Raw genomic sequence first — 10,802 nt, 5'->3', positions numbered from 1 at the left:
TTTCTGATGCTGATTCTCCGTCTCTTTGAGGGTATTGTCCAATTAAGTTACCCGAGTAACCATAGTGAAAACAGACCCATAGATTTCCGCCTTCTCTTGCAAAGAGTTGGTAACTTTAACCTCCTCCTGCAGTGCAACAAGCTCTTTCTAGAGAGTACCTCAGCTCCATTGTTTCACATTTTCCTTCCCAAGTATCCCTTTCTTTGATGGGTTTACCTAGGTCCAAGATGTCTCCACAATGAAAAGATATAAGGGAGAATATATAAGCGAATTTGAACATATTGTGTGTAAGTTCAAAAGCGAGATACATCTTCTCCCCCTTTAGGAGAATTTGAACGAAGCATAAATCCAACGTCGAAACAATAGAAGCATCCTCGTGAGGAATACAAGAAAGCCGAGAAGATAAGACATCTACCAGCCTCACGAAGGGACTTAACTCCCTAGGAGTACCATCATCTGCCATATAAATTATTTTGGGAGAGCCCTCATATTGGGAGGAGTGACAATGTTCATTTTGGGCCCTCTTTGTTGAAATCGGAGGCGGGGTTGACTCCCTCATAGTTAAAGTACTCGCAGTATCCACAAGTTGATCTACCTCGGGTTGCAGAGTATAAGTCTTCATATCTGGGATAGGTGAAGAGGCCAAAGCAGGAACAATGACCCCCGGAGGAGCGGGTGCATAAGTATTGGTCGCCGGATGAGGGACCCCATCCTAATACCCTGAGCATTCGTAAGGCTATAAAACATCTTCAACTTATTCACCTTTTCCATTGTATTTGCAAAACGCATTCAATCATGTAAAAAAGCATGAAGACTCCACTCTCACCAAAACTATTTTTCTTCTCCTCCTAGCTAACTACACTAAAAATGGCATGAGTATCCATCCGAATCTTTCTCACCTTGGTAGGGGGAAACTCACCAGATATGAACCATTCCTTATAGTTGAGCCCCTGAAACCAAGATTGTATTTCCTCCTTCATTTCCACTTCCTCTAAAGAAAGGGAACCTGGCTTGGTGCAGCAGGACTGAGAATCCCAATTAAAGTGAGTTTTGGACCAGTACTCCAAATATAAAATCCGACAGAAGCGGGGAGAATTGGTAGTAAGGTAACAAAAAATGAGATGCGTCGCGAGTGTGAGAGGCTTTACCAACACGAAGCGCCCCATAAAATCTCCCTAGTCTAAAGCAAAGCGATCGAACAAAGGATTGTCACGGGGAAAGATGATGAGTCCCGGATTATGGAAGTTATTCTGAGAAGTGAGCATCAAATGGAACATATTAAAGAATAACCCAAGAGAATGTTTCCAAGATTTTTACTCAACACACAACTGAAATATCCTCCTATATGCCCAAGAGACCAGATGAAGTTGAGAAGGAGCAACTTTTAAATATTTCAAGACGACTACCTCAAAGTCAGAGAAAGGCAGAAGCATCCATATCCTTATAAACAAACACTAGAAGAACGGGATCACAAAATCCTCAAAAGAACTACATATCCCTTTTCCCGAACAACTAAAAGAGCTTACCGTTCCAGGAGATCGCCGAGCACGATTACAACCACATCTATAGCAGCCTCAATGCTCAAAATAGATGAAATGCACATAACTTTTGTATCCATACAATCATGCTCCGCTGTAGATGGCCAACTTTGAAGATTTAGTTGGGCCTGCATATCAGCGTTGTTGGGCTCACAGTCGTCTCCCCTTAGGTGTAGTTGAATGTAATCCTTAACACGTTATATTCTTTGTGAATTGGCTTGTATATCTTCCCCGAATAAGATATGAGGGGGCACATTAACATCAACATGATTAACCTCTCGGCCAACATTTGATAAAAGGGCAACTAATGAGCCAGATGAAGAAATTTCTCCCTCCAAGAAATTCCCATATGCCCTTTCTGAGTAATAATCGTTAGATAGAGGTATGATTTAAGGTTCTAGGAGATTTATATTAAGATGAGGGATATGAAAATCAAGAGATGTCCCTATTATAGAGGCAAATGAAGTTTCAACTTTAGAATCGCCCACTAGGTCGATCGTATTGTCACTCATCCTGACTAGAAAAATAGGAAATGCTAAAGATAAAAGCTTGAGTTTTAAGGAAACCTGGTTATGTAAAAGTGGTGAAGTAGGAGAAGATGAAGAAAGACAAAGGCTTCGAGTAAAATATTGAAGATCGCTTATAGTAATACTCTCAGAGAAGAGGATACTAATACTTTTCTTTCTAAAAAAGTAACTATAAGTTTGAATGTCAAGGGTTATAAAAATATTCAAATAGTAAATTCATCCTATTTAAAAGTAGCGGTAGACGAAGAGTTCATACCAACTAAACAAAAAAATCACAAGATAAACGCCTAGATTTGCCCTCGTGGATACACGCAAACTCGAGTGTATTATAAACTACATCATGCCCTAGCTAGTCACATCACCGTACGTGTCATAAGAAAGCTACAAAAAATTTCAATGACGGGACCACATTTAATGCACTTGTCTCCCACTACTTTTCAACTGATTCCATGCGTTTCAATTCTATTTCACATTGGACAACCTCCAGAAGGTCGACCCGCATTACTTAAGGCTTCCCCGAGCTTCTTCAATGTGCGATAAAGCCTTGGTAGAAACTGTTCTAGATAGGCCAAAGGCCTAAATAACTTAGGCCTGATTTATCTCCACTGCACTCCACTTGACCCAATGTATAAAACTAGTTCACACACTAAGAGCAATGTACATTATTTGATCTCCACTTGTCAACACACTCTTCTTGAATCTTGAACTGACTTGGCCATTGGAGTGATAATAATGCAAGTCCACCCTGTACCGCCATAAAGAAGATCAGAGCCACTGCTCATGATCACTAGTTTTCCAACTTCATCCATTTATAGTTCTAGAACGGAACACATCCCTTGCCATGGACATTATCCCTTGAAGTACGGGATACAAAAAATAAATTAAGGAAAATATTAAGGGCCAACACCTTTTCTTAGTATTCACACTAGTACTAAAACACATTAACAAAGGTATGTGAAAACAGATGAAGATGATACAAAGCAGTATCTAGATGATTTAGAAACTCCTGTTTGAGCCCACTAAAGGGAAACCTGAGCCTCAATTGAGTGAAGAGACACTCGTAAAAGGGGACATAACACATATCAAAAGAGTTGCAAATCTTATTGTTGGCATCAATGTGTGAAACAAACCAATCCGAAGAAGGGTTCATTTCTATATGAGTCTCTTCCACCTTTACTGCACTATCAAAAACAGAGATTGTTCCCTCCAACTCAGGATCCACCCAATGCTCGATTCCAACATCTGGGGCGTCATCAAATTTGCACGTCTCCATTTTACCATTTAATATTTTCAATGATCATGTAAGAGATAATGCTGATCACAAACTATATGGTTATTCTTAAAGGTAATATGGTCCCTAATTTCTATATTAGTAGGGTCCCGACCACACACCGCCCTAAAACATCTGATAGAGAAAAAGGCTTTTCGCTCATCTCGGGTCATTATGCCCACGTCTAGTTCATTGTAGGATTGAAATGAGGAGGCAAGGCGACCTGTAACATCTCAACTTAATCAATCATCTATTTTAATTATTTATGTATTTATTTAATTTATTTGGGTGTGAAATTATTTAATTAAATATATTTGAATTAGTTAGTTAATTGGGTGAAATTAATTAATTAAATTAATAGAATTGTAGAAATAGTAAGAATGGCGTGGAAAGTGAGAATAAGAGAATTCTGTGGTTAGTAATAACGAGATTTAGTTAGTTGGGTCAAATATGTAATTATAAGATAATTATTAAAATTAATAAAATCATAGAAATTAGAGAGAAAATAGTTCATTCTATCAAAATGTGAAAAGTTAGAAAGTTACAGAGAAAAGCTTGAAGAGGAGTGCTAGGGCTTGAGAGAAGAACCAAATCAACCTTGATTTTGCTAATTTTTTTCCTGAAATATAAGGTAAGAAATGTTTCCTTAACCTCCAATAGGATTGTTGGATTTTAATTGAAATTATAAAATTGCTGGTTGTTGTGTTGATATATGTTATTTGTGAGTATTAATCAGTGTGTCAATTTGTATATAAAATTATTTTTTGGAACTGTTAATGTTGGGAAGCCATTGGTGAGTTTTGAAGGTTTTATGGAATTGTGAAATTATGAAAATATATGATTTTATTGATGCCAATATGTGAATATTGTGAAGTTATTGTTTTAATCATTGGGTAATTGTTGTATGTCGTATTCTGAGATTGGAGCTTTTTATGGAATCAAAATCGGAGGTCCGGAAGGCCTCTAACGATGAAAAACACATAAATTCTACATTCAGCGGTAGGCGTCGACACATACGTCACATAAGTCGACGCATACTTAGGTGTTTATGAAAATCAGACTTTCTGTCCATTTGGCGTAGACACATGCGTCCCATAGCTCAACGCATGCTCCCTAGAGGTTGATGTATGCTGAGCAGATTTTGAAAAATTATTGTTTTAACCTAAGTTATATCCCCCAACGATTTTGGCTGTAACGTTTGTTTTGTAAGTCGAAATGACGTGTCTTTTGAAGTGTTAGAAAGCTAACACCCTAAACTACAAAGTGGTAGTGAGTGATGGGATAATTGAGTTGTTATCACATGTCTATTATTGTGAATTATGTGATGATGTGTATGAGTTATGTAGCGAACCATTGAGTTTTCGCAATGATGAGATGATTGTTAAATGCGCTAACATGATTGCAGGATGTGTGAGTGTCATATGTTGATGACATATTTAAGTAGAGGCTCATATTTTCTATATGGAAACTATGTTGTTGATGTTGGGCAGGAATTATACGGTTGACGTAATGTCATTGATTGTTGGTTGAGTTGTTGTAATGATGATGCATACTTTCATACATGCATCATATGTCGTTGTTGTTGTGAAAGAGGCGATTACAAGTTTAGATGTTGGGATCAATAATTGTCCCAAGCATGATGCTGAGACTTGGAGCTCGAGGTTTACCTACTGAAACCATGTTCATAATAAGAATCATTATTGAGATTGATACCACATGCATATGAGTTGATGATGTTGTTGCGAGCTGTGTTTCATAAATATGTGCATAAGATTGTGATGTGGGTGAATTTTGAATACATGTTTGATGATGTATTGTTGACATGTGCATGGTTTGTGATATAGTGAATCTACTCTGATTGTTTATGGACCATTTTTGATTTGAATGTATTTTCACCCCCTTTGCTTTGACGTTGTCCACCATGGGCATCTTGTAGATACTCAGGAGTAGAGTTTGATGCAATAAGTGGAAGTTAGCTCCAAGAGTTACTTTTTTAGTTTTCGTTGTTAGAAGTCTTTCTCTGATTCTATAACATCGGGGTCATGAACGTTATTTGATTATTATGCTTTGTTGGAGTTTAAACCTTTAATTGGTTTTATGTCGAAGTTATTGAGAGTTGTTTATGGGAACTCTTGTTTTTGGAGATATTTTTATTTAATTGGAAGTTTGAGACTAAATGTATTGTTGTGATTGTTTTATTAAATCGAAATAGGAACGATACCACCGCAATGATACCTTATGTAGATGTTTGATTGGCTGCATTTTATGTTAAAACACTAGCTGAACTCTAATGTATTGACTGATGTCATGACATGCTTTGGAGATGTTTGATTGGCTGCATTTTGTGTTAGAACATCTAATTGTACTTTGATGTCTTGACTGATGTAATGACATACTTGAGTAGTATGCTGCAGGTTTAGCTAATACAAGATTTACTGAATGTCAAACTAGATGTAATGATATTCATCCCTGACAGCAGATACTGAGGTGTAGAACAGTTGGTTGTCTGCTATAACTCAGTATTTAATTTCAGTCTGTTTATCAAGGGAATAACAGACCTGGCATAAGGCCTACTGTCTGAATGTCAAACTGGATGTTATGACATTCATCATTGTCAGCATATACTGAATAATAAGACATGTTGGTTTTCTGCTACAGTTCAATATGTATCTCAGTCTGTTCTTCAAGAGGATAACAGACCTGGCATAAGGAACATTCTGTAAATGTCAAATTGGATGTTTTAACATTTATTATTGTAAGCTGATACTGAAGTATAGACTGGTTGGTCTTTTACAGTACAACATTTTGTACAGTCTGTTTTCAGAAAAATAACAGACTTAGCATATGGTCTATGTTCTGGACGTCAAACTGAATGTTGTGACATTCATTCCTGACAGCATATGCTAAATTGTAGGATGGTTAGTTTTTCTGTTTCAGTATTTTTCTCAGGCTATTTTTCAGGAATCCAACAGCTGAGCTAAAATCCAGGAAACTAACAACTGAGCTACAATTAATGAACCTAACAAATAGCCTATTTGTTAGTACCCTAATATGTGGAAATTAGGTTAACTTGCTTGACCTTAATTTTAGGAAATACAAGTACAAGGCCCAAGTGCTGCAATATAAAAGGATGGCAATCCTTCATTCAGAACTCGGGGATTTTAGGCGTGAAGATTTTATTGTTCCATTATACTTCACTACTGTATTTTTGTGTGTCTTGTAGTAGGTGTATCTTGTGAACCAAGCAATTATCACCTAGATGATTGCATTGGACTAGGGTGTTCATTGAGTTGTAAGTGTTGTGTCACTCTAAGCTTTTAAGCGTGAGTGCTGTGTATCTTGATTAAAGCTGTTAAGCACAATCAAGAGTTGTTTGAAGTGTGACTTCACTATTATCTTTAAACTTAATTAAAGGTTTTAATCACTGAGGTGATTGAGGGGGAGTGAGTAGGAACTCTGATCTTAGTGTAAGGTTGAAATTGCATTGGGTAGGTATTAAGTGATAGGATTAAACAGTTGGTTTAAGGTCTGAATTAATACTACTAATAGTGGATTTCCTCCAAGGCTTGGTAGCCCCCAGACGTCGGTGTGTGTGACACCGAACTGGGTAAACAATTCCTTGTGTTATTTACTGCACTTTATTGTTAAGTTCTGCATAATTCTTGTCTGCGCAGAATTGGATGTCATAGCATCCTGTGTGACATCGAAAGTCTATTAACTAGAATTTCAATTGGCATCAGAGCAGGCACCCTGCCTGTTAATTTCTGGGTGAGATCTAGGGAAGTTACTTTCTAGTACCATGGATAAGGATGTAGGATACTCAAATAGACCACCCATGCTGGATGGTTCTAACTATGATGACTGGAAGCCTCGTATGATAGCCTTCTTGAGGTCTCTAGATAGCAAAGTATGGAGAGCTGTCAACAAAGGATGGGAATATCCAACGAAGACAGGTAAAGATGGAATCACTATGCAAATTCCAGAAGAAGAGTGGGACAAGGAGCAAGAGGCTTTAGCCCTTGGAAACTCTAAGGCCTTGAATGCACTGTTCAATGGAATAAGTAAGAACATCTTCAGACTGGTGCATCACTGTGAGGTGGCTAAAGAAGTTTGGGATACCCTCAAGATAACTCATGAAGGTACCTCCAAGGTGAGGATGTCTAAACTTCAGATGCTGACCACCAAGTTTGAAAATCTGAGGATGAAAGAGGATGAGACTATTCATGACTTCCACATGAATATTCTTGAAATTTCCAACACTTTTGGTGGCTTAGGTGAGAAAATGGCTGAAGAGAAACTGGTAAGGAAGATTCTCAGGTCATTACCTAAGAGATTTGCCATGAAGGTCACTGCTATAGAAGAGGCTCAGAATATCTGCAATATGAAGGTGGATGAGCTTATTGGTTCTCTCCAAACTTTTGAAATGGGCTTGTGTGAGAATGTTGAAAAGAAGAACAAAAGCGTAGCTTTTGTATCAAATACTGAAGAGGATTCAGAAGCAGGAAGTACTGGAGGTGATGAAAGCATATCAGAAGCCATAGCCATGCTTGGGAGACAATTCAACAAGTTCGTAAAGAAGATTGATCAAAAAGGTAGACCAAATGTCAAGAACATCTCGTCTGACATCAGGAAAAGATCAACTTCTGAAGAAAAGTTCAACCAAGGCAAGGGAATCCAGTGTCATGGATGTGAAGGTTTTAGACACGTTAGAGCTGAATGTCCTACTTACCTCAAGATGCAAAAGAAAGGGCTATCTGTCACATGGTCTGAAGGAGATTCTGAGAGTGAATATGAAGGAGAATCTGCTAAACATGTCACTGCACTAACTAGCATTTGTGCCACTGATGATGACTCAAGTGGAGATGAACTGACCTTTGATGAACTTGCTGCATCATATAAAGAGCTATGTGTCAAAAGTGAAGAAGTGTGTGTACAAGGAGAAAGGCAAAAGAAACTCATCAAGGAGTTGGAGGATGAGAAACAAAAGCATCTGACAGTCATAGATGGTATAAATGGTGAGATAACCTTGATGACCTCCAAGCTAGATCAAATGACAAAATCCATCAGAATGCTAAATAAAGGAACGGACACTTTGGAAGAGATCCTAAAGGTGGGACAGAAGTCAGGAACCATGTCTGGTTTAGGCTTTGTGAAGAAATCCTCAGCTGAACTCAAACGCTCAAAGGCTGAAGTTCAGAAATTCAAGCAGAAGTTACACCCAATGTCTCAACATCAAGGAACCAGGATGAGTAACCATCAGAAGAAGAAATTTCAGAGATGGAGATGTCACTACTGTGGTAGGTTTGGTCATATAAAAGCCTTCTGCTACAGGCTGCATGGTTATCCTAACCAAACTCCTCATGTCAGACATAAGCATAAGGCATATAAGCATAATGCCCCCATAAAGAAACGACAATGGTTTGCTAGGTTAGCTCACACAGCTCTAAGGGCACCTACCAGAGAAGACTGGTACTTTGATAGTGTCTGCTCAAGACATATGACTGGTATGGAGAATTTATTGGTGGATATACAACCTCACACTACCAGTTATGTGACTTTTGGTGATGGTGCTAAAGGAAAAATCAAAGGTGTGGGTAAGTTGGACAGCTCTGGAGTTCCAGAACTAAATAATATGCTGTTAGTAAAAGGACTAACTGCTAATCTCATCAGCATAAGCCAGCTGTGTGATCAAGGGTTCTATGTTCAGTTCACTAAGGAGCTATGTGTTATGACGAATGGAGATAATCAGGAAGTTATGAGAGGATCCAGATCCAAAGATAACTGTTATCTGTGGGAACCTAAAGTCTCAAACTACTCCACAATTTGCTCCTCAGCCAAGGAAGAACGGGAGGTGAAGCTGTGGCATAGACGTCTTGGTCATCTCCATTTAAGGGGAATGAAAAAGATCATATCCAAGGAAGCAGTTAGAGGAATCCCAAAGCTTCTTATTGATGAAGGAAGAGTCTGTGGAGAATTCCAGGTTGGCAAGAAAACCAAGATGTCACATCCTAAGCTGGGACATCCTACAACATCCAAAACTCTGGAACTTTTGCACATGGACTTAATGGAACCTATGCAGGTTGAAAGTCTAGGTGGAAAGAGGTATGCCTATGTGGTTATTGATGACCATTCCAGATACACTTGGATAAGCTTCATCAGAGAAAAGTCAGATGCATTTGATGTCTTCAAAGAACTGTGCATCAGACTTCAAAGGGAAAAGGACAGTTGTGTTGTCCGAATTAGGAGTGACCATGGGACGGAGTTTAAGAATTCCAAGTTTGATGAGTTTTGCTCGTCTGAAGGGATAAGTCATGAGTTTTCCTCTTCTATAACTCCTCAGCAAAATGGGATAGTTGAAAGGAAAAACAGAACTATTCAAGAACCTGCCAGGGCAATGATTCATGCAAAGAAGCTTCCTATGCACTTTTGGGCCGAAGCTATGAATACAACTTGCTATGTTCACAATAGAGTTACCTTGAGAAAAGGAACCTCTTCCACTCTGTATGAAATATGGAAAGGCAGAAAACCCACTATGAAGTACTTTCATATCTTTGGAAGCAAATGTTACATTCGTACAGATCGTGAATAGAGAAGGAAAATGGATCCCAAAAGTGATGAGGGTATATTCTTAGGATACTCAACTAACGGCAGAGCCTACAGAGTGTTCAACTACAGGACTAATGTCCTGATGGAATCCATAAATGTTATTGTGGATGATAAAGAGGAAGGAATCAATGTCATAGAGGATGTTGGAACATTCCTTGATACGTCAATAGACATTCCAGTCAAGTCCGAAGAGGTACAGGAGACTCCTCCTGAATGTGAGGTAGATGCATCCAACAAAGTGCCTTCTATCAGAATTCAGAAGGACCACCCCAAGGATCTTATCCTAGGGGATCCCAATAGTGGTGTGACTACCAGATCAAGGGAGAGTAGCTCAAATTCCTGTTTTGTATCCAAGGTTGAACCAAAAAATGTGAAAGAGGCCCTGACTGATGAATATTGGATCAATGCCATGCAAGATGAACTGTAGCAGTTTAAACGGAATGAAGTATGGGAGTTAGTTCCACGACCTGAAGGAACTAACATCATTGGTACCAAGTGGATTTACAAGAACAAATCTGATGAGAAAGGAGTAATCACTATGAATAAAGCAAGACTAGTGGCTCAAGGATATACTCAAGTTGAAGGGGTTGATTTTGATGAGACGTTTGCACTTGTTGCTAGACTCGAGTCAATCAGATTGTTGTTAGGTGTGGCCTGCATTCTGAAGTTCAAATTGTTCCAAATGGATGTGAAGAGTGCCTTTTTAAATGGCTATTTGAATGAAGAAGTCTATGTGGAACAACCTAAAGGGTTCTGTGATCCTAACCTGCCTAAACATGTGTACAAGTTGAGGAAAGCCTTGTATGGGTTGAAGCAAGCACCTAGAGCTTGGTATGAAAGGTTGACTGAATTTCTGACCTC

The sequence above is a fragment of the Lathyrus oleraceus genome, chromosome 6, assembly GCF_024323335.1.
Source record: "Lathyrus oleraceus cultivar Zhongwan6 chromosome 6, CAAS_Psat_ZW6_1.0, whole genome shotgun sequence".
Classification (NCBI taxonomy): Eukaryota; Viridiplantae; Streptophyta; class Magnoliopsida; order Fabales; family Fabaceae; genus Lathyrus; species Lathyrus oleraceus.
The sequence above is the reverse complement of the archived record's forward strand: the minus strand, read 5'-3'. Positions refer to the sequence as shown.